Source organism: Acomys minous (assembly GCF_964271855.1).
Source record: "Acomys minous genome assembly, chromosome: 6".
Classification (NCBI taxonomy): Eukaryota; Metazoa; Chordata; class Mammalia; order Rodentia; family Muridae; genus Acomys; species Acomys minous.
Window position 1 is genome coordinate 101,685,586 of NC_140487.1, and position 16,953 is coordinate 101,702,538.

At 51.9% G+C, this 16,953-nt stretch overlaps 1 long non-coding RNA gene across 1 annotated transcript; it reads right to left on the reverse strand.

Annotated features, from left to right (window-relative positions):
• Positions 1-1,961: 1,961 nt before the first annotated feature.
• LOC311600625 lies at positions 1,962-8,908 on the reverse strand. The gene is made up of 3 exons (XR_014780294.1): positions 8,800-8,908; positions 2,636-2,795; positions 1,962-2,035 (listed from the first exon to the last, which is right to left on the reverse strand). It is a non-coding gene; the product is annotated as an uncharacterized lncRNA (long non-coding RNA).
• Between the last annotated feature and the right edge of the window lie 8,045 nt (positions 8,909-16,953).

A 16,953-nucleotide genomic window follows, 5' to 3' on the forward strand; every position in this document is an offset into this window, starting at 1 on the left:
CTCGGTTAGTTGCAATCCATGCAACTGGGTGCAACCCGTCAACTGAAAATGGGAAACTGAGTCACAGATCACATGTCAGCGAGCGGAAGTTTGAGCAGCGTTGAGTTAGAAACTGGGCGTGTAATATGTGTTCAGTCTAGAGCTGCCTCGATGACTTGAGGGTGGAGGCTGTGGTACCCGGGCCGCTGTGACTGTCAAGTGGCGGGAGAAATGCAACGCATAGCAGGCGACACAGGTGGTGGTTATACTTGCAAATGGAAACTAAATCAGCCAGAGAGGGAAGCTGTGAGAGTCTCAGGCCGGAGACTCACAGGTGATACCCAGGCCAGAAAGCATTCCTTCTGCTGTCTAAATCAACTGAATATTTTAAAAATCTTCTCCGCTCCCACTGAAGACACTCAAAGGCAACCCGGAGTCATTGCTTGAGGGAGACTCTGTACAGTCGCACCTAGGCACAGAAAAAAACAACAACAAAAAACCCAAAGAATGAAAGCACAGAAACGCTTCACTCTGGGCAAACGGAAGGAGATAAAGCCTGTAGTTCAAGGAAGAGTCCAAGCTTTTGCTCTGGGACAATAGCTCGCAAAGAAACAGCCTGTGGAGAGTGTGTGTCCACAGAAGTAAGGGTCGTGGTTGTAGCAAATAAAGTGAGGAAGACAGAAATCCAATAGCAGGATGCATCCACTGACTAGCCATCGCTGTGAGAACAAACGCTTGGCCTGCCGGGAAGAAGGAAGATACCCTTGTGCAGCATGCCTCTGATTTGTCAACTGAGGACCAGGAAGGAAGACAGTTTACCCAACAGTACCTGAGCCCCTGCATAAGGGATCAGCCACAGGATGAGCATTGCCTATCTCAGCAGAGGGCAAACAAACAAACAAACACCCACAGGTGAGAATCCAAGTGGTCATCTGTAGCACCTGCCAATGGCCCTGGTATAAATATTCTTACCAAAGTTGATTTCAAGCTATAGGACTGAGGACGTGACTCAGGGACAGAGCACTTGTCTAGCGTGCATGGGGGTCGGGTGGGGGTGGCAAAGACAGCTTCGGACAGTTCCCCATCTGCCTGGTAAGTTTTCTGGACATGCAGCTGTGCTTGTGGCCAATATGAGCCAGCTCCAACACATCACTGCCTTATTCTCAGGGTCTGCAGGTATGTCTCCATAGAGTATGTCTCCCCGCTCCCCCCCCACCTTACCCCTCCGCCCCGCCCCCCCCCCCCCCCCCCCGCAGGATTGTGGTAGCCACATAACTAAAAAGGTGCCGCCAACTGTCCCGGGGTGGATGTGAAAGCCTAGAGTGAAACAGAAGCCCCAGAGGTGGGAATTCTACCTAGGCCAGAGGCAGCCCAGCTTCGAAGGGCTAAGTCATAGGTAAGGACAATGGATGTAGAAACCAAGAGATGGCACATGTCACCAACCGGGCCCACAGAGGACAGAGACTCACCTGAGAGAGGAGGGAATTCAGAGGGAGAATTCAGAGGGAGTCTTCCAACTTTGTAAAGTTCTAGGAGTAAAGACATTCACCACCACTCCCGGCAAGACAGAGACAGCGTGCTCGCTCCCTCTCCCTCTCTCTCCCTCTCTCTCCCTCTCTCTCTCCCTCTCTCTCCCTCTCTCCCTCTCTCTCCCTCTCTCTCCCTCTCTCTCTCCCTCTCTCCCTCTCTCTCCCTCTCTCTCCCTCTCCCTTTCCTTCTCTCTCTCATATGCTGCCTTTTAAATAGTTCACAGCCTCGCAAAACAGCGCCACCATCTGGTGATCATGTGCTCAAGCATAGGGCCTAAGGAAAGCATTCTACATCCAAGACCCAGAGCAGAAGTGTGGATGTCTGCACGTGCTCGCGCGCTCGCGCGCACACACACACAAACACAGCCCCTTCCTCTCCAAAGCATATAAAGGCATTCCATTCACGGGCACACAAGAAAAACAGGGTCAAGAAAGCTTTTCTTACCTGAAAGAACACGAAATTCATGCAGCGTTTCCTTGGCTCATGGTCCCAGTTCACTGCCCACAGGCAGGGCCAGGCCGGTTCACTGTTGGGGTGAGGTAGGCAAGGAAGAAATCAGGTGGGTCCAGTGGGGACAAGCTGTAGTGGGCCCTGAGAGCCTCTGATCTTTACCATCTCATCCTGAGTTCCCCACAGAAGGCTGTGGCCTGAGTAGACCCCCTAAGCAGCAGTCTCCCTGGACTCTGCCACTGCATGCTGTCTTCAGAGAGGGGACACTAGGAGGCAGAGATGTCGCAGCAGCCAGTTCCCTTTCTGCTCCTCTGCGCCTTAATTAAGTGCTTTCATTTCCCTCCTTTCCCCAGCACACAGGCCCGACTGAGATAAGGCATTGATCCCCTCCCAAAGGAGGAGGGAGCCGGTGGGAGGCCTGCCTGAGCTCTTTGTGGGACAAGACTGATGGCTTATTAGCAAGGCCTTAATTGTGTGGCCTGAAACTTAAGTTAGAGGAGGCCGGCTGAGCTAGGGGCTGCCTCTGAAGTAAATCCTTTCTTTCCTCCAGCCCACCGCGCACCCCCAGCCCAGCCCAGCCCAGCCCCACCTAAGGAGAGCAATGACTCAGACCGCTGATTGCAAAGGTCAAGGATGGAGAAGGTGTCCAGAGTGGCAAAATGATGCTCCGGTTTACCAGATGCAGCCAAGAACAAGCTCCAGACACCCGAGTGTACACTTCAAGCTCTGCTACTGGCTAGCTGAGTGGACTGTAAGTCTCTCAGGGCCTCAGTTTCCCTTTCTGCACGATGAGAAAGTTGAGCTGTAGCCACAGTTTAGAGGTATATGGACCGCAGCTGTGTGGTGGGGGAGGGAAAGGAGAAAAAGTCAGCGTCCCACCCAACTCCTCAAGACCCATTTCCATCTTGCTCGTGCGTTGGAATTCACATAAATTCCTTGGCATCCGGACCATCATGGAACAATTTCTTAATTATTTCAACTGCCGAGTAGGTGTGATTTGAGTCATGGGGCTACCAGGAGCTGAGACAGTGCCCTACAGGAAGTCCTCAGGCCTGGCAGTCACTCATCATTCTTTTTTGGAAGCTTCTTGTTAAAAAGATAGATAGATAGATAGATAGATAGATAGATAGATAGATAGAAGATAGATGAGACCACTAGCTGCTGTAACCCCACTCCCCCCTGAGGAGAAAGTGCCACAGCCAACACACAGCATCCCACAGGTGTGAACAGGGAACCCAAGCATCCTGTGCAGCTCTGCCCTTCACACCCAGCAGCCCTCCCAGCCAGTGCGTATCCTTGGCAACCAGCCAGGGCCCAGGGTTTCCACATCGACATTTGTTGAATAAAAAATGAACACAGGAAGTTAAGGAGCAGTGCATATGGAACACTGCAGCCAGAAACTTCATCTGTCACTTCCACACCACCCACCTCACTGGGTCTTCCAATACTCCAGGTCACAATGCTGTCGTTGTCTCCGTCCCAGGGCTGAGGTGACTCTCCATTCAGCAGACATCTTGGAGCAATCAGTTGTCCTCCCAGTGGACGCAGACAGCTAGAGGCTGAGAACCCCAGCCCCTCTCCTCCGTGATGCAGAGGGTAGGAATGACCCTTTATAGGCTGGCTCTCACTGTACCCCAAGGCTGGCTCTCACTGCACCCCAAGGCTGGCTCTCACTGCACCCCAAGGCTGGCTCTCACTGTACCCCAAGGCTGGCTCTCACTGTACCCCAAGGCTAGCTCTCACTGTACCCCAAGGCAAACATAAAGCAGACCCAACTAGGGTAAAGGCAGAGTTCCCTGGCTCAGAGTCTGGTCTCTGCTTGACTGGCCATCCTGAACATGGGAGGTGGGTTCCTCATCCCTTCTTACTTGGTGCCCAGGGTAGAAAGAGGACCAACAAACCAGGACCCCAAATGCCTTGCTGATTTAGAAACACAAACACAGATAAAAGGAATCAAAATGCTAAGAGTTTACCGTAGAGGTTGTCAAGCCAGGTGCTAACAGAGGCCCAGGGCTCCTTAAAGGCACTTCAAGTGTCAACGTGAGTGTAAGGTGCCTGGACTGGGCTCCTGCCTCTTTCACTCTTGCTGGCCTCACTTTATTCTAAGCACCTTGCTTCCTAAAAGATTGTATAGCTTTGTGGTATCATGGTGTCTTAGTTAGGGTTTCTATTGCTGTGAAGAGACACCATGATCGCGGCAACTCTTCTAAAGAAAAACATTTAGATGAGACCGGCTTATAGTTCAGAGGTTCAGTCCATTATCAGCATGGCAGCACACATGACAGACATGATGCTGGAGGGGAACTGAGAGTTCTACATCTGGATCCTCAGGCAGCAGGAAGAGAGAGTGATACTGGGCCAGGCTTGAGCTTCTGAACCTCAAAACCCACCCCAGAGACATACTTCTTCCAACAAGGCCACACCCACTCCAACAAGGCCACACCCACTCCAACAAGGCCACACCCACTCCAACAAGGCCACACCCACTCCAACAAGGCCACGCCTCCAATAACGCCACTCCGTATAAGTCTATGGAGGTCATTTTTCGTTCAAACCAGCACACATGGGAAAGCAAGGAAGTGTAAGCCAGGAAGCCTGGTCCCAGCCTCATCTTTGCCCTATGAATTCGGGCTCATTCTTTGCTCTGCCTGGGCCTCCATTTGACAGAAGATGGGCAAGGCGGCCTATGGGTGGATAGAGAGGATGATAAATTTCCAGCTGGGCCATCCCTAGCCTGGCTTACCACTGGGCTGGTGGACATGAGTAGAGGAAAGACCAGAAAGAGAGCGAGCCCCCTGCCCAGCTGTCTTGTGGCAGCCTCAATCACCGTTCAAGCCTGGGGCCGTTTTCTTCATTGCATCACTCTGGAAATATTGATACTGGCTTGCCAAACACAGAAACAATCCTTCTCTCCTTGTGGCAGGAGGAGGACAAGGAAAATGAGCTTGCTCATTAGCGAGGCGGGCCAGAGATGTCCTCGTCGCTGCCTTGTTTTTTTTTTTCCCCAGGATGGCTGAGGGACTCGAGAAAAACACAGATGAGCAAGATCCATCTGTTTGCATTTAATTTGATACTGAAGTTCCCGGCTCTGACAATGGAGAGCTAACTGTGTTCCGGGCACGCAAGACCAGGATAGGGTTGGTGGGGGAGAAATTACTGCCTGAGAGGAACAGTAATTATAAATCAAGGGCTTCCTGGGAGTATCTGGGTCCCTCCACTGTTTCTTGGGTGATTAAAGTGGAACAGATAAGCCAAGGAGGGGTGGCTGATTTAAAGGAGTATGTGAGAGCACAGACGCTTCTTAGCCCACTAGGAAAAGCCTGGCTCCCGTCAGTAATACAAGACAGTGGCTATCTTTTATCAAGTGCCTTCCATAAACTAAGCACGAGCTCCGAGCATCACAGATTATCTCAATAAATCCACCCAACGGCCCTAAGACAAAAAGCATTCCTGAAAGGCCACTTTGCAAGGTGGAAACTGAGGCTCAGGAGAGGCCGGCTGCTCTTCTCAGGGTCACAGAACTTGAATTAGAATCTAACTCCTCACTCTTATCCCCAGTTCCAGGAGTTATGTTCTCACCGCTGTCTCTCTACCCCCAAGGTCCAAGACTCTATGGTTCATTGTCACTTAGTGTGCACATGGACCAGGCAGGCACCCTGCTCCACATGGTTTAGTTACATCATTTATTCTTCTAAGCCATCTATAAGGTGGCACCGGTGTCTCTGTTTTACAGATGACAGAACTGGTTAAGTCAGCTATCAAGGTGACGACATAGCTCATTTGGGGTGGAGCTGGGATCCAATATCCATGTCCTAAGGAAACCTCTATTTTATTTTCTCGTAGCCAGAAAATGGAGCCTCTGAGCTGGACTGGACCATCACTAGACACCCATGGGCGGCCCTCTTGGTGGCAGACAGCAAGAAGAGTTTTCCATTATGTACATTAACAAGGAGTCGAGGCACCAATGCCTGCTGCCTACCTGCCGAGGCCAAGCATCCACGCTGGTCTAATTTCTACCTGGGAGACCTGACTATCCTGGGACAGGAGACGCTCTGCCCTGGGGGTGGCCTATACACCCAGAGCCTATGGGGACAAAGACTGAATAAATGCAGAACTGAGGAGAGAAAATAACTGGCCACTGCTTTCAGTACTGAGCAAGGGAACTGCCAGGCAATGCAAGTGTGATGTGAGGGGACCACAGGAGACTGGAAGCTGAGAGGAAGGAGTTGCAGCCAGCCAGCCCTAGGAATGCAAAACCCAGACCCAACGGAAGAAGGGGCTGCCGCCTGTCCCTTCCCACAGCAGCCACGTTCCCTGTTCCCTACAACCTGTCAGCTGCCCTGGCCTAAGAAAGAGTAGTGTCAACACTGACACACACTTGAAATGTAGATTTGGTTTTTTGTTTTGTTTTTTGAGAAAGGTTTCTCTGTGTAGCCCTTGGTGTCCTGAAACACACTCTGTAGACCAGGCTGGCCTCAAACTCAGAGATCCACCTGCCTCCAAGAGCTGGGATTAAAGGCGTGCACCACCACCACTCAGCAAAATGTGGATTCTTATCAGAGATTGCACATTCTAATTTTGTAATTGAAACCCCATTTAATGCTTAAAAGTGGCCATTTAAAATAGACCTATTACCCACCATGAGCCAATAAACCGTAGAGACCAAATTTAAAAAGACAGTGGGAGACACAGGGATGCTGTCCTCTGTTTCCACACAGTGTAAGTTGTGACTTGCAGCTTTTCATTGTTTTGGTCACCTCCATCAAAGCCAAGACTGTGGGATGAGGTCCCAGAAACACAGAGAAAGGGATCCGGACTCCCAGTCCAGGGTGGGAGAAAGGACTGGGTCCCTCCCTGTTGAGACAACTCAGCAAATCAGCCAGTACTGCAGGCCAAGAGCCAGAGCGTGTCCAGAGAAGCAAGTGTCCAACAGAGCCTTGAATTATCCATCACGTCTGTCCAGGAGCCAAGAGAATACACAATCAGTCTCCAGGACCCTTGAACTCTGGCATAACCCCAGGGATCTGAGATAAAAAGAACTCTGGAAATTCTGTACAACGCAAGCGGAACTTTATGGACCACCAACTGGTGCCTAAGATAGAAAGCGGCCTGGCACTTCAGTTACCCGAGATCCCCAGGGACAGAGGCCCGGTCCCTTGGATTCTAGGGTAACAAGTTTTGAAGGTCTCTGGGTCCTATCCATACCACTTCCCTCTGCCTCCAGGTTAGGAGCTTCAGAAACATCCCCTGGGCCAACCTGAGGTCAGATCTGCGTTTCTCTGTAGACCCAAGGATAGGAGACAGGGCCGCCAGGACCTGAAGCGTGTGTAACTCATAATATAGCTTCCCTTGCTGTTCCCAGGCCCCCTAGACCTCCCTCATCCCAGAACAGACCCGTCTCCGGCCCCGAGCATCCTCTCCTTCAAGCAGCCTGCCTAGGTAGAAAAAGAAGCCAGCAGTCAGGTAGGTGGGGCCAAGAGAGTAGCAATAGAACATCTCTCAGAGCCTGGACCCGTTAAGACTCCAGGGTGGGGGAGGGATGCCAGAGATCTAAGCCCCGTGCCTCCCCTTAAGCCACAGGACATCACAGACAGGAATTACTCTCGGCGGTAGAATAAACTCCGACTGGCGCATGGCTGCAGCCCAGGTCCTCGTACCACCCCTGTCCTAGTTGGACCCATTTTGCTTGTAGCTCCACGTCCAAATCCCCAGACTTACCATGTCGCTCAGTGGATGGTACTGCTTCTCTGAGGGCCGGGCTTTGCGAGTTCAAATCTCAGAGCTAGCCCAGATGTGACATCATGCCTTCCCCTCTGTTGTGCCTACCTCCTCATGTGTCACACAAGCGTGGTAACGTGACCACGTGACAGGTGGGGGTTGAGGCCAGGTGAGTGATCATACCTGTGGCCTCTACACAGCTTTCCCTCTGTGTCCCCCATCCTAATTCTTTGGCTAACTCAAGCCTGGCCCGCTGTCCTAGCTTCTGGACTCAGTCAGCCAATACAGTGAGGCTCGACTCCTTCCCGCCCCCCCCCCCTCCAGGGTGGATGGGTTTGAATGCAATCTGTAATCCCCTGAAAGGCCCCTGAGGGACCCATCAGCTCCTTCTAAGGAGCATTAACTCAAACTGTAACCAGCTTTCTGTGAGCAGTGGGAAGGCCAGGTCTCCTGGGAACCCTCCCAACCACGGTGAGGAACTGCCAGCTCCTTTCCCACGCCAGGGGTGGGAATCGCATGGCGCATGGCGCGTGGCAGCTGCCTTGAACCCAGCCCAGCCCAGCGCCAGCCACCAGCCACCACCCCCAATACCCAGGAGCTGCTACCTCCAATGACTAGCCCAGACTGTGTCCCAGGGCAGGTCCCCTTGCACAAGGACAGCAGTTAGCCCCTTCCCAACAGAGAGAGAAGCCCTCACCTCTGCAAGTCTATTCCCTGTCCGGTTTGACCACAGATTCTCGACTTCATCCAGCTTCCTGTCTCTGGATGCAGAGGTGAGGGCCCTCTCTTGCTGTACCAGAAAACGAGGCTAGACTGAGGCAGTAGGTTCCTGAGGGACTGCTTGCAGAGCTGTTCCGCTGTGGATCAGGAGGAGTAAAACTGGGGGGTGAGAGGGTGCAAAATTAAGAAAGAAAACGTATGTAAACTCCAAGGTAAATCGTATCTAGTTTCATTCCCCCAACCCCTGTATTTCCAGCTCCCAAGATCACACTGAGCATTGAGTAACCGAACCGCTCAGAACATTCCTACCGTGAGTGAATGAAGGGGCAGGTAAATTATTGCTTCTGGGGTCAGCAGTTGACCCCACTGCAATCATCAGGGCTGACAGATGGTCTCACCTACCTCATGCCACAGGGGGCTCAAGGGCTCAACCTATGACCCCAAAGGGTCTGGACGGCGAGGGTGCTTAAGCTGTGCTGGCGCTGGAATCTGATGAGTTGGCTGAAATGAGAGAAAGGCAATAAAATCAAGACCCTGGACGCCAGAAGCACTAGGAAGCACTGATGGGTGGGTCCCTTGGCCCACCACCAGCAGTTAGTTCTGCAGTACTGCCCACAGGCCTGTCCAGTAGCGGCCTACCAGCCCCTTGCCCAGCTTCCACAGTCAGTCTTGACCTTTCCCACAGCCCCTGCCTCTTCCCCCAAGCTGAGCAAGGGTCCTGGCCGGCCAACAAGGAACTTAAGCCCCAGAGAGGAGAACAAATAGAAAAAAAGGATGTGAACCTCTGCCCCGCCCCCTCCGATACGCACAGATGCGGGTTGCCACTCAAAAAGCAATCTCTCCAAACGTTTAAAAACTGCCTGCAATTTATATCTCGTGCTTGACAGAGCATCTCCAAGTCATTTCCCCTCACGCAGGAGCAGGAGCTCAGGAGCACAGCTGCAGCCCCGCCCCGAGCTTAGGATGCCCCGCCCCCATGGGGGTGGGGCCAGGTAGGGATAGCCTGCTTTGTTCTCCCCTTCCCCACCAACCTCAGCAGGACCCTGAGGGACATCCCAGAGGCCTGAGTTTGAAACCCAACCCAGGACTAAGTCACAGGTCCAGACAAAAAGAGCCATGGTTCTGTCACTCCCCAGAGACATTTAGGAGTAAGGCCCTGACCTCCAGGAAACAAGTGACTACAAAGCAGTGCCTGGTGCTTTCTAGAAGAGGTAGCTTGGGGATAGAGGGACTCAGAGAAGGAGGCCAACCTTCCCTTAAGTGTCCCCCGTCTTACCAGGACTAAAGGATATATAGGAGTTGGCCCCATAGAAGCAGTGCTGGGATTCCAAAGTGAAGAGTGTAGTAAAAATCAAAGACCCAGCTGTGGAAGAGCCCCTGAGTGCCCTGCAAAGTCAAAGGAGCAGCAGAGATGACACTGTAGAGAAGGCATCTGAGGGGACTCCGATCCCAGGAGATGGCTGAACAAGCACCCACAGCACCTTCAAGCAGGAAGGGTACTGACAAGGCGGACAAAGACAGACCAAGAGGCCACTGAGAAGAGAGGGCAGGGGTGGTCTGCTGAGGCCTCTAGGCACTGGGCCTGCATTCCCTCTCCCCTCCCTCAGCTCTCTCCTACGCCAGCCTGGGTGGTGTTTACGTCAGCTGCTTTTACGGCTGCCCCCAGAACCTCCACAGTTTCCCTAGGTCTGCAACACCCTTCCCACAAGTCCAGAGATGGCCGGCTCCATCTCCCGGTGCAGCCCACCCTCAGATGCTAAGTCCTGCCTTCTCACTGCCTTCAGAGCCCTTCCCACCTGTAGGCAGCCATGTTGGGTCATAGGTCATCGTGGCTGTTGTGGTTCCGTTGCTGTTTGTTATGTTCGGGCTCAGACTAGCCCAGAACTTGCAATCCTGCCTCAGCCTCTCCAAGGCTGAGATTAACAGCATATGCCACCAGATTCTCCTTCAGTAATTATTTCTGGTCACTCCCTCAAGACTATAAACTCTAGGGGAGCAGATGCCTTGTCTGGGTTGTTCCCAGCAACAGTCCTAAGCTCCTAGAAGAGATGCTGGCACATAGCAGGCCCTCAACAAGCTCCTGGCTATAGGCAAGCCCTTCCCACGGCTGTGGCTCGGGATGCAGAGCCCTCGCCTGCACACTCCAGCCTGCACACTCCAGCCGCTGCCTGTGTGCGTCCTGGCAATTAATCATGCTCTGTCAGGTGATACCCTTTGTGTTGTCATTGGAGGCTGCGTCCCATTCGTCTCTGTCCGGCCCCAGGGCCTGGTGCATAGTAGGTGCTCAGTCGGGGGTTCCCTGCCTGTTAACCCTCTTCACCTCCCCATGAATGAGTGATGGGCTGGCAACAGACATTGCCGAAGGCAGAGTAGTCATAGACACAGACACAAACATACACACACACACACACACACAGAGAGAGAGAGAGAGAGAGAGAGAGAGAGAGAGAGAGAAACACAGAGAGGGAACACAGAGATACACAGCAGACACACACAGAGAAACAGACAGACAGGCACAGATACACACAGAAAGCAATAAAAGCAATCCAGAAGGGCACAGATACACAGACACAGACTCAGATACACAGACTGACAGACACACACAGGCTGCCTGGGAGACAAGGAGAGAGGCTGGAACCGGGAGCTGCCGACTGGCAAGGTCACCACGCTGATCTAGGGGAAAACTCTATCCGTTGGGAAACAGCTGGCACAGAAAGACCAGACTCCAGTTCAGAAACCAGCTTCTCCACTCTGGAGCTGGATGACCTTGGGCAAAGCAGCTCACCTATGGGCCGGGGGTGGGGGAGGTTGGGGGGAGGGGGGAAATGACACAGGGGGAGGAGGACAACAGTGTTCTCAGAGAATCAAAGGCCATTTTGGATGCTGAGTGCCTAACAGCCTTTACTTACTGGAGCATCGCAAATGTCAGCAAGCAAAGTAGTAACGGCAATAACCCATGCCAATTGCTCACGAGGTTAAAGTTCACCCAGAGCTAACCTCTTCACCCTCGTTGGTATCTTTTGCATCTTCACAACAGCTTGACTGTAGACACCATTATTAGCATCATCTCTGGGGTGAAGAGAGAAGGATTCAGACAGGTTAAGTGACTTCCCCAAGCTGCACAGCTGACAAGAAAACGAATCAAGGCTGAAGCCCAGGAAGTCCGCCTTCAAAGTTTACTCATCGTGGGAGCAATGCAAAACAAAACAGAACCTCACAGCCTCAGTCTGCCTGTCCATCAAGTGGGTCTAATTAACACCACCGGCCCACAGTGAGGAGGTGGGTGGTGGGGAAAGCAGTACCAGGCAAGAAAGCGTCTAACACAGAATGGGCCCTCAATGGATGTCAGGGGCCCCCTCGTTCCCACCTAGGGGGGACAGCAGGCCACTAGAATGCTCTAAGCAGAAGGCCACAGGGAACTAAGCCAGCTGGTGGCTGGCATCACAGGCTGCTCATTTGGTAAATGGGATTTGGTTAGAGAGATGAACGCTGCCACTTCTGGCTAATGTGTCATGTAAATTCTAATGATAATACAGCCTTCGCACGGCACCCGCCCTGCGTCTGCCGATTCTCAATTATCTCCCCGAGGCTCTGGCAAGATCCACGCTTCGCTGGGACCCGAGTCCCGGCCTGCCTTCCCCAGCCGCAAATAATGAAAACCCGCCTCGCCTGTGAGATTGCTCACTTACATTTTCTATTAATTTTTCCCTTTCAGAGGAAAAATGAGAGGAACTGGGGAAGGGGGGCGGAAGTGGGTGTGGGGCCAAACAGCAGCCTTCCAGGCTTGCAGCTTCTGTCTCAGCCACATAGCACTGGCCTGGATGGGGGAGTGGGCATGGAAAAAGGCTCCAAGGTCGTAGCTTCGGTCACCACATGCCTGAGCCAGAGGAAAGTCATCAGCCAGGCATGCCCAGAGGCCAGAGCCTGGACCTTTTGGTGAGGGGAGTGGCATTGAAGTAGAGGGCAGGTCCCAGGTTCTCACTGCAGATTCACTTGCTGTGTGACTCTGAGACAGCTCCTATGACTGTAAAGAGAGAAGACATTGTTGGCTGGTGCCCAGGGGCTATCCTGTGCTAACTCGACGAGACTTCCCATCTCAGGGACAGGCCAGCAGAGAGTGTCGATGAGTTCCCAATCAAATAAAGTGTTCAAGCCCGGACAAGGACTTTAGAGACTAACTGTTCTAGCTGGTAAGGTTCCGAGTGCACCCGGACACTTAGCCAGGGTTTGTTGGAAGGGTGTTCTGGTGAGTTTTATGTCGACTTGACGAAAGCTAAAGTCGTCTGAGAGGAGGCAATGCCTCCACAAGATCGGGCTGAAGACACACCTGTAGGGTGTGGTTCTCAACCAGTGGGGTCGCCAACCCCTTTGGCAAACCAAGGTATTTACATTACAACTACAGTAGCAAAATTACAGTTATGAAGCAGCAATGAAAAATAATTTTATGGTCGGAGGGGGGGGAGGTGGTCACCACAACGCGAGGAACTGTTTTTGAAGGGTCACATCAAAGTGGGAAGTTGAAAACCTGCCGTAGAGCACTTTCTTAATTAGTGATTGACGGAGAGACGCCAGCCTGCTGTGGCTTGTGGTCCTGGGTTCTATAAGGAAGCAGGCTGAGCAAGCCAGGAAGCAGACCCCCTCCATGGTCTCTGCTTCAGCTCCTGCCTCCAGCTTCCTGCCCTGCTTGAGTTCCTGCCTTGGCTGCCCTCGGTGGACCGTGACTCTCCTATGGGAGCCATATAAATCCTTTCCTCCTCAAGCAGCTTTTGGCTGTGGCGTTCCATCCCAGCAATAGTGAGCCTAATTAGGACAGTGGGGCAGGGTGGGGATTGCGGGAGGGCAGGGAGGGTTGTAGCTTTCTTGAGAAATGGAATGAAAGACATGGGGGGGCAGAGCCCTTCCCTCTAAGTCTTACCCTGTTTCTTAAGTGCATGAAGCCAGTGAAAGTCTTTTTTTTTTTTTTTTAAAGTTAGCTTCTTCAAGGGCCTAGAAATGATACATGCGGACTTGACACCTGATGACATGCCTCGCTCTTGAGGACGAATTTATATTCCAGTGAGGAAGTCAGGGAGGGAAAGAAGAGTGCCCAGAGGCTGGGCAGCTATAGAAAGCCACCCCCTGGAGGAGTGTCTAACCCCCCAGCTTTAAGATGGAAGGGCAGCCTGGTGATTCTGGGACCTGAAAGACAGCCTCTGGCACACATCAGGCACTCAATAAGTGACACCGGGGACTGCCCCTTGGCAAAGCTAAGGATCTCAGGCAGGGGACCACAAAAGAGCCCTGTGGCCCTAACACCGGAGCAGATGTGAATCAAATCTGCGGGTGCTCTTAACGGCTGCACTAGCTGCTCTTGCAGGGGAGGGGGGGGTCCGAATCCAGCAAGAATTGGCTACATAGTGGCTAAGAATAGTCTGTAACTCCAGGCCCAGGGGCTCTGGCACTCTCTTCTGGCCTCTGCAGGTACCAGGCACGGAAGTGGTGCACAGGTATACATGCAGGCAAAACACCCATATACGTAAAATAAAGATCCTTTTTAAAGAGAAAAGTGAGTGGACTGGTGGTAGAAGATGGGGTCTAGAACATTCATGAACAAAGACAGCCCTAGTTTGCTAAGGAAGTATTGCAAAGCCTGTGTTGGTGTGCAAGTGCCTGTAGGGAGATAGAGCACAGGGGGTGGGTACGAACGTGGACTTCGACTCCAACTTCTCAAACTGTGCATCACAGTCCCATGTGGAGTCATGTAAATGAATGTGGAGGTTGCAAAAAAAAAAAAAAAAGCTTTCTGAGTGCACCACGGCCAAGAGGTAATTCAAAGTCAAAAGCCTTGTGAATCTGAGTTGTTTCTGTCCGCGCTGGACGATGCTGTCCCGCGTGGCCTCACCACACACAGCATGGCCGTTTCAGGCTGTGTGTGCTGCCTTCACCACTCACCAGCGAACGATGGCTTAAAGACCTCACCCAGATCCAAGATGACCGTACGTGATGAGTGCTGTAGTGGCTGATTTTTGTGTCCCTTGACTCAAGCCAGACTCATGGGAGAGGAAGGAGCCTCAGCTGAGGAAATGCCATCTGGGAGAACCAGCTGTAAGGCATTTTCTCAATTTGTGATCAATGCGGGAGCATCCAGCCCACTGTGGGTGGTGCCGTCCCTACGCTACGGGTCCTGCGTTCTATAACAAAGCAGGCTGAGCAAGCCATGGGGAGCAAGCTAGTAAGCAGCACCCCTCCGTGGCCTCTGCCTCAGCTCCTGCCTCCAGGTTCCTGCCCCGTTTGAGTTCCTGTCCTGGCTTCCTTTGACGATGAACAGTGAGGTGGAAGTGTAAGCTGAATAAACCCTTTCCTCCCCACCTTGCTTCTAGGCCACGGTGTTTGGTTGCAGCAATAGAAACCCCAGCTAAGACAAACGCAGAGGTTCTCCCTCCTCACCGTTTCCTGCTGCAACCGAAACAGGACACTTTAATTACAAGAAGCTCTTTCCCTAGGTCCCTACCACCATCCTTCAGTACGTAAGTACCAAATTTGTGTACCTGTGAATTGTATTGTGCTGGGATGTTTGATTTTTTAAAATTGCTGTTTGAGCTGCTGACTTGAATTTCATAAAAGCTCATTAGATGAATTCTGGCTTGGGAGTAAGACAGAGAACTTCCAACGGTTTCCGAAACGGTCCTACCACACGCACTTTTGGCTGTTTTGTTCTGTGTATTTATGCAAAGTGCCTTTCTCAGCATTGATGATTACCAAACCAAAATATCGATCAACCCACCAAAAAAAAAAAAAAACACAGAAGATGCTCCACATTCCACAGTATCAAGAACGCAGCCCAGACTCCATTTTTAGTTCTTTCTGTTTAGTTCTGTTTCTGACAGGATCTCAAGTAACACAGGCTGACCTTAAACTCCCTATGTACCTGAAGCAGGCCTTGAACTCCTGATTTCCTGCCTCCATCTCCCGAGTGTTAGGATTATAGGTGTCACCACAGAGGGCTAAAAACAAACTTTACAAATGTTAAAGAGCTGGGCATATAGCTTGGGTGATAGAGTGTTTGTTTTATATGTAAAAAGCCCTGGGTTCAATTCCCAGGGTAGCATGAAACTTGTTTTTTATAATGAGGCATGCAGGCCGTGATGATGAGGCATGCACTTGGGAAGAGGAAGCCAGAGGGTCGGAAGTTCAAGGTCACCTCCAACTACACAGCAAGATGGCTGAGCTTCATAGACAAGTTTAAAATCAAATATAGGGGCGGATCTCTGTGAATTCAAGGCCAGCCTGGTCTGCAGAGCAAGTTCCAGGACAGCCAGGGCTACACAGAGAATCCCTATTGCAAAAAACAAACAAACAAACAAACAAACAAACTATATATATATATATATATATATATATATAATTTAAATTTTAAAAATTAAATATAGGTCAGAGAAGAAGCTCCAAGCGTCCTCTTCTCACACAGTAGCTATTTCTACCTGGACAGAAAACCTAAATCCTTCAAGCTGCCTATAGCCATACCCCCCTGAACACCCCCAGCCAGTTTCATCTAAAGACCTCAGGCTACAAAGCTCCCTATTTGGGCAGTCTCCAGAGAACAGGTGAGAAACTGCCAAGGCTTTAGCCTGATGCACTGGCTAACATTGCTCTCTTGTGTCCCAGGAGCTGCCCCTATCCCAACAGGAGTGAGAAGGAAGGGGACTGGTCTGGCCCAGCTCCATTTTGGGGAGAACACCCACCTCCAAGGAGGCATTTTCCTGGCAGCGTTGCCGTAGCCCCTTCAGCTCCAAGCATGCGTGGGATGCCTTCAGGCCCAACATATGTGGGATCTTCTAAAACAGGGACGGGAAAGGAGAGAAAATGAAATCTGTTCCCCCAGGTCTGTTGTCTCAACAAGCAGCGGCCTCCAGAAATGCTTCCACAGCGGCGGCGGGGGGGGGGGGGGGGGGGTTGCGGCAAGGTTGAAGGCAGAATCCCAGAACACAGATGGAGAAATTGAGCCCAGCTAACAAGAGAAGGCTGACCTGGGGCATCCTGCACAGTGGTTAGGGGCAAAGCCAGAGCTAGATTGTAAAACCCCCACCCAGACTGGATTGCGGGGTGGGGGGGTGGGGGGGGAGACAGGGCCACTGAGGCTGAGCAGCTGAAGTGGAGATCAGGGCCTGAGGGCCGTCCCAAGTTGGCGGGCACAGCGGTGCTTCCTGGTCTCTGGATCACATGAGGGTGTTGGAAAAGTGGGCGTGATTGACACTGTTCCCTATTTTTAATTCCCATCCTTCCTGCAGCTAGATGGAGGCACATGACCAGTTCTGGCCAATGACCGCCAATTCCAGGCCAGCACACAGGCTGGCCAACACAACCTCCTGATCTATCTTTCTGTCCCAGAAATTGGTAAATCCAAAATGGCAGCTGTACCACCAGCCAGATCTGGAGTGACCTGGGTGAGCTAACTGTTGCTAACTTTTGTTGTCTGTGTTGTCTTCAACCAGTGAGACTCAAGGGTATTTGTTACAGTACTGCACAACCGTCTGGCCTGACAAAGAAAACAGGTACTCTGGGCCCTCCACAGTCCTG